The sequence below is a fragment of the Schistocerca americana genome, chromosome 1, assembly GCF_021461395.2.
Source record: "Schistocerca americana isolate TAMUIC-IGC-003095 chromosome 1, iqSchAmer2.1, whole genome shotgun sequence".
NCBI classification, from domain to species: Eukaryota; Metazoa; Arthropoda; class Insecta; order Orthoptera; family Acrididae; genus Schistocerca; species Schistocerca americana.
The window spans coordinates 250612750-250634743 of NC_060119.1; positions in this window are offsets into that span (position 1 = coordinate 250612750).

Sequence of the window (21994 nt, forward strand, 5' to 3'; positions counted from 1 at the left end):
TAAATATCAACGGGGACAGTTGAAAATATGTGCGCCCACCAGGACTCGAACCCGGGATCTCCTGCTTACAGGGCAGATGCTCTATCCGGCTGCGGCACCGAGGACACAAAGGATAATGCGACTGCAGGGACTTAACTCTGTCACGCACCCCACGAGACGCACACTTCGAACTTTCTGTCTACACACTACATTTCTAGTGTCCTTGCCCACTATACACATCACTCGCTGCAGTCAATCTAGCGATTCCCGTAAGAGTTCGGGCAATGTGAGTGCATCCGCACTGAAGGAGGTCACTGACCAGTAAGCCTTATCTATATGAAGATGATATCTGTTCTTTCGGACATGTCCGAAAGAACAGATACCATCTTCCTATAAAGGGTGCTCAGTCACATCAATAGAGTGGTACACTGTAAGTGTGCCACCCTCTGGCGGCAACATAGCCACATATTCTCACATACAAATGACCATACAGGTGCCGAATGGCATCCTGCACTAGTTGTCCCCATGAGCTTGCACTTTGTGATACTATTTGCAGTGGTTCTTGCAGGCCACGGAGAATGAATAGGTTCCCATTTCATAATGTTCTGTACGTGTTCTGTTGGTAAGAGTTCTGGTGCTCTTGCTGGTCAGGGCAGCTGTTGTACACCACATTCCGCCACAGCAGGCTTGTGTAGGCACTCATTATCCTGCTGAAAAGCGCATAACCTTCCTGTCGGAAAAATGGCAGTAGCAATGTAGCGATAACTGGTTACGTTACCTTGCAGAAACACCAAATGGAACCACGAGTTGTGACTTAAGGCCCTCCACACCACGATGTCTCGCATGGGACCTGTATGTCGTGGATGAAAGCACTCCGGATTACGCAGCTCACCGTGTCTATGCCATACATGTGCGCGTCCGCCTCTCTCATGCAGACAGAGCCTCTTCTCATCATAAAAATAAGCAGAGCGCCATTCCACTCTCCAGTCAATTCTTTCACGAGACCCTAGAAGCTGTGCTTGGTGGTGTCGTGGTGACAGTGGTAGCCTGGCCAGAGGCACACGTTGTCTTATTCCTTTGCCCAATCGTCCCTAATGACACAACAAGTTCAACATGTTTGCTTCGTCCATGGATGGTGTTCGGTCGGCCACCGCTGCTCGCACCATGCTCCGATCTCGGTCGCGTCTGTACTACGCGAACGTCAACTACCTGATCTACCACTATGCGAATTCCAGAGGTCTCCGTTGAAAGCAACGCTACACCACCGATACATTGTGCCCATTAATACGTCGATAAGTCTGTCCAGCTTCAACAGGCCCCGTTCAAATGGCTCAGGCTGCTCAAGAGGAGTATGTACTCTGGTGAGCCATGGTTGTACCCTAGAATGAAACTTGCAACCAGTGTCCACCTGTAAACTCAGCACAGCTACTACCTGCAGAGTCAAAACGTGGAGGTCTCGCGAGCATTATGTGATGGCCGATGAACGTGACAGGTGTATCATTATCACTACAACTCCTCAATATGGACATATTATATCCTAGTGCCACTGAACACTCTCCTATAAATACTGTCCACTTGCAAGCTGAATTGGCAATACTTACCACTGCATGGCAAGGAAAGCGTTTCTGAAGAAAAGAAATTTGTTAACCTCGAGTAGAGTTTTCTCAGGGAGTCTTTTCTGAAAGTATTTGGGTGGAGTGTAGCTATGTGTGGAAGTGAAACATGGACGATATACAGTGTAAACAAGAAGAGAATAGAAGCTTTCGAAATGTGGTGCTACAGAAGAATGCTGAATATTAGATGGGTAGGTGATGTAACTAATGGGTTACCGAATAGAATTGGGGAGAGGAGGAATTTATGGCACAGCTTGACTAGAAGAGGGGATCGGTTGGTAGGACACGTTCTGAGGTGTCAAGGGATCACCAATTTAGTATTGGAGCGAAGCGTGAGGGTAAGAATCATAGAGGGCGACTAAGAGGTGAGTACACTAAGCGGACTCAGAAGGATGTAAGTTGCAGTAGGTACTGGGAGATGACGAGGCTGGTACAGGATGGAGTAGCGTGGTGAGCTGCATCAGATTAGTCTGTGGACTGAAGACCACAACAACAACAATCACAAAAACCACTACATTCCATTCTTCTGTATATTATTTTTGTCATCAACTTGGACTCATGAACTGCTAAGCTAATTGTGCAATAAGTATCGCACTTGTCTGCTCTTGCAGTCTTCGGAATTGTTCGGATTCTGAAAGTGTGTGAATAGTTTACCAAGGAAAATCACCATACAACCGTAGGCTTTGAAAAGTCATTTTATTTAGACTACCAGGTAGTCACGCCTACGAAGTGAATAATCGAAAAACGAATTCACCGGATCCACATACTGATGGCTCCAGTATGCAACTACCGATATATCTGATTACCTATACATGGAGTGCATAGAGGTCTGAAGATAGCATTATTGAGATGCCGAAACCGGTGGTCTAAATAAAAAACATCTCAAAACATGCGGATGTTTGGTGATTTTCCTTGGAAAATATGACCGGCAGCTGTCCCGTATCCACAGTGAATCAACAGAAATTGTGGTTTTGTTGCCACTACCCCCAATCAATTTAGAAATTCTGAAGAAATATTATCTGTCCACTCTGCCTTATCTGATCCCAAGTCTCCCAAAGCTATTTTAAATTCTGATTCTGATAGTGCGTCCCCAATTCCTTCTATGTCGACTCCTGCGTCTTCTTCTATTACATCAGAAAAATTTTCCACGTCATAGAGACCTTCAGTCTATTCTTTCCACCTATCCGCTCTCTCCCATGCATGTAATTCTGGTATTACCGTTGCATTCTTAATGTTACCACCCTTGCTTTTAATTTCACCGAAGGCTGTTTTGACCTTTCTATATGCTGAGTCACTCCTTCCAATAGTCATTTCTGTTTCGATTTCATCACTTTTTTCCTGCGGCCCTTTCGTCTTAGCTTACCCACACGTCCTGTTTACCTCATTCAAAAGTGACTTGTATTTCTGTATTCCTGAATTTCCCTGAACATTTTTGTATTTTTTTACTTCATCGATCAACTGTAAGTACTTCTTTTGTTACCCACACTTACTTAGCATTTATCTTCCAAGTGTCTATGATTTTCTTTTCAACTTCTGTGACTGTCCTTTTTAGATATGTCCCTTAGTCTTCAACTGTACTGCCTGCTGAGCTATTTCTTATCGCAGTATCTATAGCCTTCGAGAATCTCAAGCATATCTCATTATTCCTTAGCACATCCATGTCCCACTTCTTTGCGCATTTATTCATACTGACTACCCTCTTATACTTCAGCCTACTCTTCATCACTACTAAATTGTGATGTGGATCCATATCTTCTCCTGAGTAATCCTTACAGTCCAGTATCTGATTTCGGAATCTCTGCCTGACCGTTATTAATCTGAAATCTTCCCGTATCTCCCGGTCTTTTCCAAGGTTTACGTTCTCCTCTTCCAATTCTTGATCAGAGTATTCGCTATTACTACATGAAATTTGTTGCAGAACTCTGCCTTTCTCCTCACTCGTTCCTAGTAAAAAGCCCACATTCTGCTGCAACCCTTTCTTCTACTCCTTTCTCTACAACCGCCTTCGAGTCCCCACGACTATTATATTTTCATCTCCCTTTACGTACCGAATGACCCTATCAGTATTACCACACACATTCTCTATCTCTTCGGCTTGCGATGTCGGCATGTATACCTGAACTATCATTGTCAGTGTCGGTTTGCTGTCGTTTCTGATGAAAACAATTCTATCATTGAACTGTTCACAGTAACACATTCACTGTCCTACCTTCCTCTTCATACTGAATCCTACTCCCGCTATACACTTTCCTGATACCGTCGATATTACCCCAACTCATCCTTGTCTTCAATCCATTTTACTTTTCTGACACCCACTATATCTATGTTGAGCTTTCGCATTTCTCGTTTCAGATTTTCTGGTTTCCTTTCGAGTAAAATCTTCTGACATTCTACGTCCCGACTCATCCTTTCATTGGTTATTCAGTCTTTTTCCCGTCGTAACCTCTCCTTTGGCAGCGATCTCCTGGAAATCCGAATGGGGTACTATTCCGGAATCTTTGGCCAATCAGAGATCATCATCGCACTCTCTCAGTTACACGCCACCAGGCCACATGTCCTGTGGATACACATAAAGTGTCTTTAATGCAATGGTTTCCGTTGCCTTCTGAATCCGCATGCCGTTGGTCATTGCTGATTCTTCCGCCTTTAGGGGCGGTTTCCCACCTCATTGGCAAAAGAGTGCCCTGAACCCCTTTCCTCTCGGCCGCCCTCTTTGACAAGTCCGTTCGCAGAACGATAATGACCTGTTATGCCGGAAGCCTTCGGCGGCCAATGATGTTGATTTTTATTCAGAATCAAGTGGAAGCGTGGTTCGAACCCGGGTCCAATGACCACTAGTATCATATCACTGTCGAATTGGAAATTTGTAGTAAGGTCTTATAGGACCAAACTGCTGAGGTCATCGATCCCTAAGCTTACGCACTACTTAATCTAACTTAAACTAACTTACGCTAGCTACAACACACACACCCAAGCCCGACGGAGGACTCGAAGTTCCGATGGAGCCCGAGACCACGCGGCTAGCCCGTGCAGCATTGTCGTGCTGCTGCGGCAGCCATTTCTGCCTGTCACATGGGACGTACAATCATCTTCCCACAAACAACATTCAGATGTGATTTCTGAATGTAGACAGCATTGTTCCTACCTGCTTTGAGCGGTTGCCCTGAAATTTTAATCAGTTGTCCAAGTGTGTAGTTCACTTCATGCCAGTTTGACGTTAGTTTAATGCTACCTTCATACTGTTTTGATTTCGGTGACTAATAGCGTGCTTCTGTGGTTATTCATAATGTGAACCAAGTAATTTCTTACTTTGTAGTGGAATCTTGAAACATCGCCGCAACGTGTGCAGTTGAGGTGCATCTGCTTCTATATGTTCTGTGATACCGAGGGGCGTTCAACAAATAATGCAAAACTTTTTTTAATGCAGGTTGGTTTTATTCAGGATTAGAATAAACCACATTATTACCCACTCTTTTCGGTAAAAATCCCTATTTTTCAGCACAACCTCTGTTCAATGCGACGTCTTAAGTCACCTGTATGCCCGCAAGGTACCACTCCACCGATCGACGTTGGTAGCAATGTCTTGCTGCATGAATAACCTTCTTATCATCCACTTACTGCTTCCTGCAGAGACCGTCCTTCATTGGGCCAGGCATGTGAAAGTCTGAGGGTGCGATGTTCATTTTAAGCTGTTTCAGTCCTCAATCAATGTCCCGTTAGCAATAAAAATAGAAAAGCATCAGTGTGAAAGAGAGGGGATAGGAGAAGATGTTTTCTGAAGGAGGAGGGGGAGAAGCCATGGACGTAAAGGAAGAAAGAGATGGATAGAAAGGGAAGGGAGAAGTTGAGAGAGAGAGAGAGAGAGAGAGAGAGAATGGGAGGAGTAGATGGATAGAGATAGGGGCGATGACGTGATAGACAGAGAGAGGGGAAGAAGGAGGAGATGAAGAAAGAGAATGGAAAATATACTTACAAGTTGCTAAGCATTGACGGGTTTGCTAGTATTCTTGTAATTTCAATGGCTAGAAGTGTGCTTAAATGGTTATTCGTAATGTGTAGTTTCTTGCTTCCAGGGGAATCCCCAAACATCGTCGCGACGTGTCCAGCTGCGGTCTCTCTGCTTTAGTACATACTGTGGTATTTCATTTGTTGCCTTTGATGCAACAGCGACAAAATAATAGCGTATGCCACTTGTATCTCACACCCGGTGACGTCATGTGGTCTCGTTTTGACGTGATCTGCGACCCTGATAGCTAACATCCTGCTGTATGAAGAGACTCCTATGTTCAATAGTTGTACTCCGATGGCTCTGCGCCCCTGAACACTATGCGACAAAGTGACAGCATTTGGTTCTATTCACGCTGCGTAATTTTGGTCTGTTATCAGCGAATAGCATGTGGACTAGGCGGTAATGAATGCAACTGTTCGTTATAGAGATTCTGCGTCTCTTTGTTACCGTGACTATAGTCTCGCCACAGCAATAATTCGCAGAACAGATAATAAAAACAGTGTTGACATAATGACAAAGAGACATTCTACACTTCGACCATTTACGTGTTAAATATTTAAAAATGGTTGAGTATGCTATATTTTTCTCTTTTGACTTTCCCCTTGACCCTATAGCAGAATAAAACAGCTTTTTTACCGTTAATTCGGTAATCGGGGATGTACTCTTCGTGTTTTATGCAATAAACATAACATCTGGTTTCTTCTGATAGAATAGTCCCGGTTCTGAATACTATGATGAATGTCAGTAACACTCATTAGAGTCTAGAATCCTCTTACAACATTTTATCGCCTAGGTTGCAAGTTTTTCTACGTAGATAATCAGTTTTAGCCAGTTCAGTGGCTATCTTCACAAAAGTAAAGGTTTACCACTAATACAGGTCAATACATTTTATCCAAACCAAAAATGTTGTAGTACAATGAAGTTGAATATATGACCTATACGGTAACATAAGTGGTGTTAAGTTTGTGTACAACACGTAAACGAAATAGGAATAATTCACGCAACCGATCCTCGGTCATCATTGTGCTGTACGTACATTACCCACCCATAATCACATAACTTGCAACATATTGCACTTTTTATAGAGTAATGAGCACTCTCACAGAGCGCAAAAAAATACGCAGGATCCCATGTGTATGACGGTCTTAAACTTCCTGAGAAAATAACCATAAGCAATATAACGCGCCAGCCTGCATGACACGGGAATCGGTTGGAGCTATAACGCTGATCGAAACAGGCAAAATAACTACCGCAGATCATTTAGACCTTTGCTATTGAAACCAGGTGGCAGTCCAGCATGATATATCTAACGTGTGAACTTACACCACTGTATATTCCGTTATAAATTAAATAAAACACACTAGTTACCCAAAATCTATTAGTAGTAATTGGCCTGTATGTCAAACGTTACGTTAGATAATAGAGCACAATGGTACTTGTTACATACGTTTATATACTTAAAACATAGGCCGTACATAGATTTAAAGTTATCAAAATTTGTTATGGAAACGGCATGGGATTGAGTAGTACCAGTATTAAAATTTATTTAAACTACCTGACATCCAGCAATATGTCATAATGCTTAAAATAAATAAGCTAGACAAATATTTAAGGTACGAGATTCTAGCTCGTTTTGTAAAATTTTTTACATGAAAACGCTATGAGACAGAACAGTACCAGTGGAATAAATTCATGTAAACGATCTGATAACCTGTAATTAAATAGACATGAACTTTTGACAACTACTACATCTCGAATCAAGTAACAGGTAATATTGTTATGATCGGTATTATAATACACAACCACAACAGGTACGTGGTAAACTCTTGCGAATCTTATACTTCAGGACACATATCTGTACGTTCGTATACCGGTGGACATTACGTCACCGAAGCAATCGACAGTACTTTTTTCTGTGTTACCAGGCAAAGCAAATAAGATCCAGACGGGTTACAATCAATTCTGAGAACTGTAACACGTAGCTCGATGCCTTCGTCAGGTACGTGTTACACTATATTTATTGTATAGAAACATTATAAACCAGAACTTCACTTAAATTATACTCTCCCATTCAGTTTAAAACAAAGATCCGTGGTCCGTGACGGACAGTAAGCAATTATGGGAATGGTAATGCATAACTTGACATTTACATTAAAAAGTGTTGCATTACACTTATTGTACGACAACACTGTAATGAAACTGCATTTAAACAACCTGACACCCAGTAACTAGTTGGATAACGTCTTTTAGGAATATTGAGATTCATGAGCAGATTTGATGTTTGGAGACCTGAGTTTCTCCCAGTGTATACAATTTTCATACAGCTTACGGGTATTCAGCCAGGTAATATTTTCAGCGACCGCGACTTTGAAACCCGCCTGTTTGTTCAGATATGTTGACGATACTTTTGTTGTTTGACCTCATGGTAGGGAGAATTTGAATGCCATTCTAGAACATCTGAACTCGATCCACCAGAACATTCGTTTTACAAAGGAGGTGGAAGAGGATGGTTACCTTCCCTTTCTTGACGTTTTGGTTAGGAGGAAGGATGATGGATCATTGGGACGTACAGTTTACAGGAAACTTACTCACACCGACTTGTATGTACAGGCTGATAGTAGTCATCATCTAGCTCAGCGAGAAGGGGTACTTCGTACCTTGGTACACAGGGCACATGTCGTTTCCGACGCTGTAACTTTGCCAAATGAGCTGCCCCATCTTGAAGTTACATTTCGTCAAAATGGTTATAGTGATGGACAGATTGAACGTGAGCTGCGCTATCGGCAAACTGTGCATCAGGTGATTGATGATAATTCTGAGTCGACACCTAAGTCTACTGCCTCTTTGCCTTACGTAGGAAGCATTTCCAACAAGATAGGTCGCATTTTACAGAAATACGATGTGAAATGTGTTTTCCAACCTCCATCTAAAATTAAAGTGATTTTGGGTTCTGTTAAGGATGATCTTGGTTTGTGTAAGGCGGGTGTATATCGCATTCCTTGTAGCTGTGGCATGGCATATATTGGTCAAACTATCAGGACCGTGGAGGACCGATGTACTCAGCATAAACGGCAAACACGATTACAGCAGCCAAGTAGATCTGCTAATGCCGAACATTGCTTGGATACTGGTCACCCCATGCCATATAAGAACACTGAGATATTGGCATGCATGTCGAGCTATTGGGACAGTCTTATTAAGGAGGCAGTTGAGATTAAATTAGCGAGCAACCTTGTAAACAGGGATGGAGGTTTTTGTTGAAACTCAGTTTGGAATCCTGCTCTCTCCCTTGTCAATAAACAGAGGGGTAGAGTCAATGTTACCTCACCTGCTAGTTCGTAGTCTCACTATCGATATCTCTGACTTTGATCATCTTTGGTGGCACTAGCGTTCAGTATGTGTTATCTTTCCTGCATCAGTCTAAGAACCGAGGTTTTAAATTTGCCTGTACATCGCCTGTCCGTTACAATTTGCCTTGAAAGTGGCGGGGTGTACTCCTGCCTCGGCGGTCACTGAAAATATTACCTGGCTGAATATCCGTTAAGTTGCTCGAAGATTTGATGATGCTATGTAGTGAAACCAGAAATACAGTCCTAAAATTCATCTTTTATGTCTCTGCTCTCATTTATCTGTTACACTGCTAAAAATGCTAATCGCTTGGCAGAGGAGGAGGAAAGAAAATAAAACCTCACCGTTTGAGAAGAAATGTGATGTTATTTCAGTCATTATAAGTTCCAGTCAAATTTACAAATAACTCAGCAGCATGACCCCAGTTACCAGTGAGAAAACACCTCCGGCCTGCATTCATGCACTGATTACATTGAAAATTGTGTCAACATATGTTGCGTCTTCTCTCGAAGCAAGGTGTCCCAAAACTGTTGTAACTAGTCCTCGATATAGACGGAACTGACGTTCGAGCAGGTCAAACACCTGTCCTACAGCAGACAGACGTGGTGTCTTATTGGTCACCGTAGTACGTCAGCAGTAACCCGTGGTCTAGGGGTAGTTCCGCTTTAGACGCCGTGCAGTGTGGACGTGCCTAGTCTTCCGCTCCGCCGTAGCGTTACGTATAGTGGACTATCGTTGTTTACGTGTTGTGTTGCAACTTCTGTGAGTGTTTCTCCGTCGTTGTTTCGTACCTTGTGTTACTTTCTGTCCTTATTTCAGTGTTTTTTGTGTAGCGGTTTCGACCGCATATTTTGAAAATGTCGTCCCAGGTTATTCCTCGTCAGGCTACAGTTAGTTTTGCTTTTGACAAGTCAACCCGCCATGTGCAACCTAGTTCTCTTGAGATTCATGATTGGTTGGTAGATACCTTTGGTGTTCATTCGGATCAGGTGCACACTGCTTATTTTGATACCGAACTGTATGTTTTCTTTGTTAAGTTTATGGACCCACTTCAGGTTGATAAAATTCTTTCTAAATATGGTCATCAAGTTCTCTTTCGGCATCGGGATGATTCTGTAAGTACCGTGCTGCTTTCCAATGCTTCCATCACGTATACCAATGTTCGTGTTTACAACCTTCCACCGGAGGTGGATAATGTCTATCTTAAGGAGGGTCTACAGAAGTATGGTGATGTAAAGAGCATTCGCCTTGAACGCTGGTCAAGCCAACATCGCCTGCAATGTTACAGTGGTATTCGTTCAGTCGAAATGCACGTTAAGCAGAATATTCCATCTCACCTGCAGATCGGTGGATATCGTGTCCATGTAACATATAGTGGTCAGGTGGGCACCTGTTTTTTGTGCAATGAAAGTGGTCACGTGCGTACCGACTGTCCGCGGAGAGTTTTTGTTTTAAAAAATTCTCTCGAACAGCGTCGCAAGTTAACGGTCGCTGACCTCGTTGCAGGTGGTTCTGCTCTTGGTGTAGCACAGTCCAGTGGTAGTAGCGCCCCTCCACAGGTTTTGCGCACCCCTGATACAGAATTTCCTCCTTTGCGTGCTAAATCTGATGTTGTTCCGTCTGTCCCTCAGGTGGGTGTGCCACTTTTGAATAATAAGAGGCGTCGCCCACACGATGGAAATAGTACGGATGAGGATCTCCCTGAGATGCCCCAGTCCGAGCGACCGGCATCCTCCGAGCCACTGTGTACTGTAGCTGCTCCCTGCCCTCCTGAGGTAGCGGTTCCGGTGGCGGCTGCTGGCGCCCCTCCGGCCTCCGACGCAGCTTCTCTCGAGTCGGGTCGTCGGTCGGGCCTGTTGGCGCCGTCTTCCGAACCGACTTCGATGTCACAACAAGTGGAGCCGCGACAACTTCCTGCTTCGCTGCCCCATACCTCTGCCAGCGGAGCTGCTCCGCTTCCTTCCAACTCTGCGGCCTCGGACCTTCCTGCTCACGTTTCGCCTCCGTGCAGTCCATGTTTGCCGGAAGCTAGTGCAGGTGTTGACCATTCCGTTTTGTCGGATGTTTCCCCCGCGACCCCGGATCCCGCATGTGGACCGGCGCGGGTGGTGTCGGATACAGAACTTGACCCTCCTACGTCACCGGCGGCTGAAGTTTCCTTGCCCGTCAGCCGACGCAAGTTACGCGTTCAGCCGAACGTTAATGCTGTTCGTAAAAAACCGAAACGTAAGGGATCCGCGGAACGGGGTAGCAGTCCCCCTCCCTCGGATGCCTCTGTCACCCCTGCTATGGACTGTGACGCTGGTGCGTCGGTGTAGGTGATTTGTTTTCTCGCTTTTCTCTCTATGGTTCAAGCATACACCTTTCTTACCTTAAATGTTAACCGTATTGAGTCCGACGTTCGCATTGCCTCTTTGCGGCAGTTTATTTACGACGCCTGTGCGGACGTAGTGTTTTTGCAGGAAGTGTTGTTTTCTAATCTCTCTCTACCTGGATTTCAAACTGTTTTTAATGTCGCGCCGGAATATTCAACAGGAACTGCTCTTTTCTTTCGAGAGGGCATTCCTATTACTGACATTGAATTCCTTGACTCTGGCCGTGGGATTGGTTGTCGTCTTTTTGATCTCCGCCTCGTGGTTTTGTATGCCCCCTCTGGTTCGGGTCACACTGTGGCTCGATCGCGCTTTTATAAAGAAGAGCTTATTTATCTTTTGCGCCAGAGTCCTCGGAGTCTCCTGCTCGGAGGCGATTTTAATTGTGTTTTACGCCCTGCAGACCAGTCCCCCAATTTTAATTATTGCCGTGATTTACATGACTTAGTTCGTACGATGCATCTGCGTGATGTTTGGGAACACAAATATCCAACCCTGGTGAAATATACGTTTTTTACCGCGTCCTCATGCAGTAGACTCGACAGATTCTATTTATCTGATTTTTTATGTGATAAAATTCTTTCTGTCGATGTTATTCCTACTAGTTTTTCTGACCATTGTGCTTTTACTGCAACTGTAAATCTTAGTCGCCAACCTGCAAAACTTTATCGTTCCCAGTGGATGTTAAATGTTTCCCACCTTGCCGACAGTGCTATGGATGATGTTATAAGTGGCGTGTGGGAGCGATGTCTTCGCTCTGTCCCGCGATACCCCTCCTTGCTGGTTTGGTGGACTGCGTTTGCCAAGCCCAAGATTCGTCAGACTTTGATTTTCTACTGTGCTGCTAGGACGCGTGATTTTAAGAACACGTATGAATATTACTACTCTGTCCTGCGTGAACTATATGACGCGGCGGGTACCTCTCCACTGCGGATCCATGATGTTCGTCGTATTAAAGCCAAGCTCTTGAGCCTTAAACGACGACAGATGGATGGTCTGCGAGTTAAGTCGAAACCTCACTCTCTTGTTGAAGGTGAACTGACATCCTTGTACCACCTGCTACGGCATCAAACTCGTCGTCGTCGCTCCTTCATCTCTTCTCTTACGGTGGATGAAGGGCGACAGCTTAGTGCACAGGAGGAAATGGTTCGTGCTCTTCATCAGTATTACACTAGTCTATATTCTGCCGATGATTCTGGTGCGTCTCTTTCGGATGATGTCTTTGGGGATCTAACTGCGACGATCGCGCCTGACGCGAACGGCGAATTTCTCCGGGAGTTCCAGGTAGATGATGTTTTCGATTTTATTGCTCGCTCTCCGTCCAGTAAATCGCCGGGTCCAGACGGCCTGCCTAAAGAATTTTATCTCCGTTTTTGGCCTCTTTTGGGTGGCATTTTTACGCAGATTTTAAATGAGATTGTCAGGGGGATGGATGTGCCTGCCGATTTTAAAGTAGGGAAAATTGTTTTAATCCCGAAGTCCTCTGGTCGTTTATCTGCTGCCAATCTTCGTCCGCTCACATTGCTGAATTTTGACTATAAGACAGCTGCTAGAGCGCTCAATAGCCGGTTGTCTTCTCTGCTTCGGGGTGTGATTGGTGCACATCAATGTTGTTTTCATGATAGATCTATTCTGACACCAGTAGCCGAATATCGGGATGTTGTCTCGGTTGCGGCGGTTACAAACGTACATTGTGCCTTTGCCTTCCTTGATTTTTATAAGGCTTTTGATCACGTCAGTCATGTGTTTTTAGATCGTGTTTTAGGTACAATAGGTTTTAACGCTTCATCACGTGGTGTTCTTGGCAATTTGTATAGGGGAATAACAGCTCGGGTGTCAGTCAATGGGCAGCTGACGCCGCCCATTGCTATCCGCCGCGGAGTGCCTCAGGGTAGTCCGCTCTCTATGTCTTTATTCGTATTGTCCCTGGAACCGCTGCTTCGGACTATTGCTCTCAAGCTTCAGGGTATGTCCCTCTCTGGTGGGAAGCTCTCTGTTAAGGCATATGCGGATGATGTCGTTGTTCTCCTCCGTCAACGTGATGATATCCCGTTGTTGAAAGGGGCGGTTGATGCATACTGTCGTGTCTCTGGAGCGCGTCTCAATCAGGGTAAATGTAAGTTCCTTGATATTCGAGGATTTCGCGATGCTGACGTCCCTTGGGCCACTTTTGTCGATCGCCATACGTCCTTGGGGATTATCATTGATCGGTGTCCTCTAAAAATGGCGGCTCTCAATTGGAAATCTGTCACCGAGAAGATACAGGGGGCTCTGATGGTCCATGAGCAGCGCTCTGCTACCATTTTGCAAAAAGTCAGAATTTTAGACACCTACGTTCTATGTAAAGCTTATTATGTTGCTCAGCTGTTCCCACTTCCCATGATGGTGGCGAAAAGGTTGCGCCAATTGTCTAGCAGGTTTATATGGAAGGGCCATCTATTCAAGTTACGTTACGAGGTAATGACGAAACCGCGTCTCTCCGGAGGCTTGGGCCTCTCTGACATTACTCGCAAGGCGTCTGCTTTGTACGTCCGCCGAACGACTCTAATTGTTACGCAAGAAGTGACTTCAATTACATCCAGGCTTTTTACTGTTGTGCGTCCGGAGAGCCTTGCTCCACCTGTCGATGTCGGACGCCTAAATTTTAAGTTGAAACACATTCGGGAATTTTACATTGCGGTGAGTTACCTCGGTGACGTCTTCTTGCGGCGACCGGTGCCAACGACCAAGGGCTTGATTGCCCGCTGGGAGGGGCTGGCCGGTCCCAATCCAATAGAACTGGCGTCTCCATCTGTGTCCTGGAGGAACGTCTGGAAGAACGTTAGTCTGCCGATCCACTCTATGGCCGTGGCGTCCACGTGGTATAGGGTAATAAATAATTTGGTTCCCACCAATGTACGACTGCACCGTATTGGTCTTTCTGACACGGACACCTGTACTCGGTGTGGTCTCCTGGATACCCTTGAACATCGATTCACCTGCTGTGGGCACCTTGCTAATTGGCGTTGGCTCAGGAAACAACTTGCTTTTGTCACTAGGTCTGCTGAAGCCGCTTATACTATTGACATCATCGTCCGGCCCGATTCTTCCTTTTTTCCGCGGACGAAGCTCCATACCGTAATGTGGTTGATTGGCCATTTCGTACATTTTGTCAACAGTTGTCATGAAGAGGATGGACACCTAGCGTTTCGGCAGTACATGCTTACTGCTTACTGGCAGCGCTTGCGATTGCCAGGCCTCCGAGATGATTTTGCCAATATGCTTAGCCTGACATTTGAAAGAGAGGGTGTTGGCTAAGGTCACCTGTGTGAGCCATTTTCTTTTACACTGTTTCTGGATTTGCCGCCTTTATATATGTTTCTTCTCTACACCAGGACTGAAGTTTTCGTGTTTTAATCTTTATTTCAGTCAGCAGTCTACATTATATAGTCATGTTTTAGGATTTTAATTTCAGTACTGTAAAAAAAAAAAAAAAAAAAAAAAAAAAAGGGGTAGCCGCTTTGATTCACAATCAAAGCGTCTTAGGTCCCGGGTTCGATCCCCGCCACTGCCTAAATTTTGATAAATAATCAGCATTGGCGGCCGAAGACTTCCGGCATATGAAGTCAGCCTCATTCTGCCAACGGCCTTGTCAAAGAGGGCGGAGGAGCGGATAGTGGTTCAGGGCACTCTCTTGTCCTAGGGGTGGGAAATTGCCCCTAAAGGCGGAAGAATCAGCAATGATCAACGACATGAGGATGCAGAAGGCAATGGAAACCACTGCATTAAAGACACGTAACGTGTATCCACAGGACATTTGGCCTGTAATTGAAGAAGTGTCATGATGATCTCTCCATTGGCAAAAGATTCCGGAATAGTCCCCCATTCGGATCTCCGGGAGGGGACTGCCAAGGGGAAGGTTACCATGAGAAAAAGATTGAATAATCAACGAAAGGATAACGTTCTACGAGTCGGGGCGTGGAATGTCAGAAGCTTGAACGTGGTAGGGAAACTAGAAAATCTGAAAAGGGAAATGCAAAGGCTCAATCTAGATATAGTAGGGGTCAGTGAAGTGAAATGGAAGGAAGACAAGGATTTCTGGTCAGATGAGTATCGGGTAATATCAACAGCAGCAGAAAATGGTATAACAGGTGTAGGATTCGTTATGAATAGGAAGGTAGGGCAGAGGGTGTGTTACTGTGAACAGTTCTGTGACCGGGTTGTTCTAATCAGAATCGACAGCAGACCAACACCGACAACGATAGTTCAGGTATACATGCCGACGTCGCAAGCTGAAGATGAACAGATAGAGAAAGTGTATGAGGATATTGAAAGGGTAATGCAGTATGTAAAGGGGGACGAAAATCTAATAGTCATGGGCGACTGGAATGCAGTTGTAGGGGAAGGAGTAGAAGAAAAGGTTACAGGAGAATATGGGCTTGGGACGAGGAATGAAAGAGGAGAAAGACTAATTGAGTTCTGTAACAAGTTTCAGCTAGTAATAGCGAATACCCTGTTCAAGAATCACAAGAGGAGGAGGTATACTTGGAAAAGGCCGGGAGATACGGGAAGATTTCAATTAGATTACATCATGGTCAGACAGAGATTCCGAAATCAGATACTGGATTGTAAGGCGTACCCAGGATCAGATATAGACTCAGATCACAATATAGTAGTGATGAAGAGTAGGCTGAAGTTCAAGACATTAGTCAGGAAGAATCAATACGCAAAGAAGTGCGATACGGAAGTACTAAGGAATGACGAGATACGTTTGAAGTTCGTTAACGCTATAGATACAGCAATAATGAATAGCGCAGTAGGCAGTACAGTTGAAGAGGAATGGGCATCTCTAAAAAGGGCCATTACAGAAGTTGGGAAGGAAAACATAGGTACAAAGATGGTAGCTACGAAGAAACCATGGGTAACAGAAGAAATACTTCAGTTGATTGATGAAAGGAGGAAGTACAAACATGTTCCGGGAAAATCAGGAATACAAAAATACAAGTCGCTGAGGAATGAAATAAATAGGAAGTGCAGAGAAGCTAAGACGAAATGGCTGCAGGAAAAATGTGAAGACATCGAAAAAGATATGATTGTCGGATGGACAGACTCAGCATACAGGAAAGACAAAACAACCTTTGGTGACATGAAAAGCAATGGTGGTAACATTAAGGGTGCAACGGGAATTCCACTGTTAAATGCAGAGGAGAGAGCAGATAGGTGGAAAGAATACATTGAAAACCTCTATGAGGGTGAAGAAATGTCTGATGTGATAGAAGAAGAAACAGGAGTCGATTACTAGAGATAGGATATCCAGTATTAGAATCGGAATTTAAAAGAGCTTTGGAGGACTTACGGTCAAATAAGGCAGAAGGGATGGATAACATTCCATCAGAATTTCTAAAATCATTGGGGGAAGTGGCAACAAAACGACTATTCACATTGGTGTGTAGAATATATGACTCTGGCGACATACCATCTGACTTACGGAAAAGCATCATCCACACAATTCCGAAGACGGCAAGAGCTGACAAGTGCGAGAATTATCGCACAATCAGCTTAACAGCTCATGCATCGAAGCTGCTTACAAGAATAACATAGAGAAGAATGGAAAAGAAAATTGAGAATGCGCTTGGTGAAGATCAGTTTGGCTTTAGGAAAAGTAAAGGGACGAGAGAGGCATATTTGACGTTACGGCTAATAATGGAAGCAAGGCTAAAGAAAAATCAAGACACTTTCATAGGATTTGTCAACCTGGAAAAAGCGTTCGACAATATAAAACGGTGCAAGCTGTTCGAGATTCTGAAAAAAGTAGGGGTAAGCTATAGGGAGAGACGGGACATATACAATATGTACAACAGCCAAGAGGGAATAATAAGAGTGGACGATCAAGAACGAAGTGCTCGTATTAAGAAGGGTGTAAGACAAGGCCGTAGCCTTTCACCCCTACTCTTTAATCTGTACATCGAGGAAGCAATGATGGAAATAAAAGAAAGGTTCAGGAGTGGAATTAAAATATAAGGTGAAAGGATATCAATGATACGATTCGCTGATGACATTGCTATCCTGAGTGAAAGTGAAGAAGAATTAAATGATATGCTGAACGGAATGAACAGTCTAATCAGCACACAGTATGGTACGAGAGTAAATCGGAGAAAGACGATGGTAATGAGAAGTAGTAGAAATGAGAACAGCGAGAAACTTAACATCAGGATTGATGGTCACGAAGTCAATGAAGTTAAGGAATTCTGCTACCTAGGCAATAAAATAACCAATGACGGACGGAGCAAGCAGGACATCAAAAGCAGACTCGCTATGGCAAAAAAGGCATTTCTGGCCAAGAGAAGTCTACTAATATCAAATATCGGCCTTAATTTGAGGAAGAAATTTCTGAGGATGTACGTCTGGAGTACAGCATTGTATGGTAGTGAAACATGGACTGTGGGAAAACTGGAACAGAAGAGAATCGAAGCATTTGAGATGTGGTGCTATAGACGAATGTTGAAAATTAGGTGGATTGATAAGGTAAGGAATGAGGAGGTTCTACGCAGAATCGGTGAGGAAACGAATATGTGGAAAACACTGATAAGGAGAAGGGACAGGATGATAGGACATCTGCTAAGACATGAGGGAATGACTTCCATGGTACTAGAGGGAGCTGTAGAGGGCAAAAACTGTAGAGGAAGACAGAGATTGAAACACGTCAAGCAAATAATTGATGACGTAGGTTGCAAGTGCTACTCTGAGATGAAGAGGTTAGCACAGGAAAGGAATTCGTGGCGGGCCGCATCAAACCAGACTGATGACCATCTGCATCACATAAGCATTTCACAGAGACACGTGTCATGTGTGAACGAATATTGTCCTGTTGGAAAATGATACCACAGTACTGTCACATGAGAGGTAACACTTGTGGACATACCACTGTGCCGTCAGAGTTTCCTCAGTCACTACCAATCGTGACGTTAAGTCATCCCCGATGACTAACCACACCATGGCGCCTGAATAATACCACTGTGCCTCTCTAGAACATTGGAAGAACGGCACGTCTCACCATGCTTTAAAATGTTTTCCTATTCTTCTGCATCTACCGTTGCGCACGTCCAATAAAGGAATCACCCCCTGACCTGAAAAACACCCTCATACCGTAACATTACATCTCCCGGCGAGGCCGTGGGCGGCGGCGAGAGGCAGCTGCAGGCGGTGGCGGTCTAGCACCTCGTGGAGTGTACGGTGAAACAGAGAGCAACGAAATGAGTATGAAAAGGGACTTAGAATTTATCGTTGTGGTAGTCTCCAACGCAACATTCGTGATCCATAAAGGGTTATCTTGTTATCGGACGTCAATGACACGACGCGTAATGGACTTGAACATCGTAGTCTAACCACCCCGTCACTGGCCCTGTGTGGTATGTAGGCTGCAGCCAACAGAAGAAGAAGGACCCAACCTCCCTCGATATAGACGGAACTGACGTTCGAGCAGGTCAAACACCTGTCCTACAGCAGACAGATGTGGTTTTGTTGCATGTCGGATTTCTTTTTCTGTACTGTTGAGTAGAACGGACACAATATCGGATCAGGGAGTGGTGGAGCCAGTGGGATATCTCCTCAAGGCGTGAGATGCTAATGTGAAACGTCGTATCCACTTTTCTAAGAGATGGAATGCCTGCTATAAAAAGCCTTCTGAGTGTGCTCTCTTGTCGAAAGATAGTGTGTGAAAGATCGCAACGAAGTAGAAGATGGTTTTAGCAGAGGAGGAGCTGGGGGTGACAAATGAACGTGAGTCACCATATTTCTTCCCACCTGGCGACTTGGAGCTTGCCCAATGAAGTAATTCTACCCACAATAAGGGCTGTGTGTGGTCCTTCCTTCTTGCTGTGAGAATTGGGAAATTGTGGGAATTACAAAAATGTTCAACAACGATAGTGAACTATAATGTGATTGCGAAGAAGAAGCATATGTACCAGCCAATCGAATAGCCTATATACGATACTGCAGTGCCTGTGATGTTCGGAAGTACACTGGAAGTCTAAAGGTACATTGCATAGTATTTCTGAACATCACAGGCACAGCAATACTGCATTTATCCGCCGACACCGGGCAAGCAACTTGCAATTAAAATGTCTCCCCTGTACGTGAATATACATAATGGATGTTCGACTACAGGTGTAGACACAAGTTTGCGTTTGGCGGTGAATCGTGCTCGGATAGCCTAATGGTAAGGCGACCGCGGGTAATTCGGGTTCGGGTCACGGTTCGAGATGAATTTTTCACTGTCGTCATTCCATAACACAGCTGATAGTTGTCTATACTCGCAGGTGCGAATACATTTCATGTAATCGAATGCGTAGTGTCGACCAGGGACATATCTCTGGAAGACGCTTGGAGGGACAGTTGTGGTCGAGAAGCCAACAGCGTACTTCCCGGAGGACGTCTGAGCCGGACATCCAGCACCGGTAGCAGCCAGAGACACCCACTGCTCGCCGCACACGCACCGCCAGACGCCGAGGATTGAGTCCGGCCTTCTGCAGCACTGCCGCCGTCTCCTTGCACGCCGCTACGAGACGCCGCTTTCAGTCTACAGCGCGCCGCCAGCTTCGTCGACTACAGGTTTCCTCTCTCTCTCTTATCTATGTCCGCCTGCCAATCGCCTATCTCATAACAACCACGATTTAAATATCACAGGAACGATACTATGGATTTTGTGATGAATAATGTGCAAATTATTATTTCCTTTTTTGTGAATAAATATATTTGTAATTTAAGTTGAATATCGCTCCTCCAAACGCAATTTTCTTCCAATAGCACCACAGCATCGACAAAAATGTGAGATTCCTTTCGATGCTGAACTGCTATTCCGATATGGTTGGAGAGCCTCTGCACAATTGTTCGAATTTAGGGAAAGTACCAAGTATACTGAGGAGTGAATGTGCATTTGGATTGAGGAGACTGAGGAGGGTGGCGTGCGAGAGCAGTCCGTGCTGCTGTGCAAAGCCCCTGTGTCAGGGTGGCGAAGTAGTTACCGCATCTGCCCAATGAGCAGAGGACCCTGGTTCGAACCCCGTCCTTGGTACAAATTTTCATTCTTCGTTTCAGTAAGCGTATATACATCATTGATGTTTTGCACTTGAAAAGATCTTTGGAACCACATAGATTCCCTTACTTAAAGTCTTCGTTTAGTACAAACGCTGTTCTCAAATTCGCTATTTGAATTGTATTTTTTATTCACGTTGTAAGTAGGCTGTTTAGGTTTTTATGTTGGTAACGCCACGTAGCGCTCTGTATGAAAATCACTGACTGTGCTGTGTGCAGTCTGTGGCTGTTTTGCATTGTAGTGTTGGGCAGTTGGATCTGAACAGCGTGTAGCTTTGGCAGTTGGAGGTGAGCCGCCAGCAGTGGTGGATGTGGGGAGAGAGATGGCAGAATTTTGAGAGCGGACGATCTGGACGTGTGTCCATTAGAAAGAGTAAATTTGTAATACTGTATATCATGTACTGATATATATATATATATGATGACTTTTGAATATTATTAAGGTAAATACGTTGCTTGTTCTCTATCAAAATCTATCATTTGCTAACTATGCCTATCACTAGTTAGTGCCTTCAGTAGTTACAATCTTTTCTTTAGCTGGCAGTATTGGCGCTCACTGTATTGCAGTAGTTCGAGTAACGAAGATTTTTGTGAGGTAAGTGATTCATGAAAGGTATAGGTTATTGTTAGTCAGGGCCATTCTTTTGTAGGGATTTTTGAAAGTCAGATTGCGTTGCGCTAAAAATATTGTGTGTCAGTTTAGTGTTGATCAGAATAAGTAAAGAGAGAAATGTCTGAGTACGTTCAGTTCTGCTCAGCTGTTTGAAAATCAAATAACGTAAGAGGTTTATCAGCACAGTCATTCATAATTTTTCTAAGGGGATGTTTCAACGTCTCCGTTTCGCGATTATGTGCGAAAGCTCTTGGGACCATATGTCATCCCTTTCGACTTCCAGACTGCTTTAGATTAGATAATTTCATGGGTTGCAGCATCACGGATTAGTTCAGTTAGCAAGAAATAACTCTCCTTACCCGAATTAATATAAGTTATATAAGTTTTATATATGTTCTGAACCTATAGCTCACGGACATATTTCCCATTCATTTGAATAATTCGTTGAACTCTACTTTTCTCTTACAGTATGTTATCTTGAACACGATTATTGGTCACTATGTTACGTTTGGGAACTATTTTGAATTTTTGCAAGTTTATTATAACCCTCCCCCCCCCCCCCCCCCCCCCCCAGTTTTACAGTATTTAAGTATACCTCTCACGTGTGCTGCTCATCAAGTTCTTCAGATATAATACACTTATTTTGAATGTGTTTAAAACTTGATTGAAGTAGTCTACCTCGCGCAGAGGATAAAAGTATAGTAACGAAAATTTTCACCTATGCAGTTAATTGTATGTCTACATACATATCATTGGAGGCAGACATCGAGATAATTACTGCCTATGGCTACAATAGTTCAGGATTTTCAGATTATTATCGCTATTAGTCGAAGTAGGACACACACAGTCAAAGCATTTTAATGGAATTAATTGTTTCTATAAGGTGGAGTTTCTATACATATGTAGTTAGTTAATGCATGAAGTCTATTGAGACCATACTAATTTCAGTTATGTCTTGGCTGACTCTATTTAACCTCCTCCCGCCTTC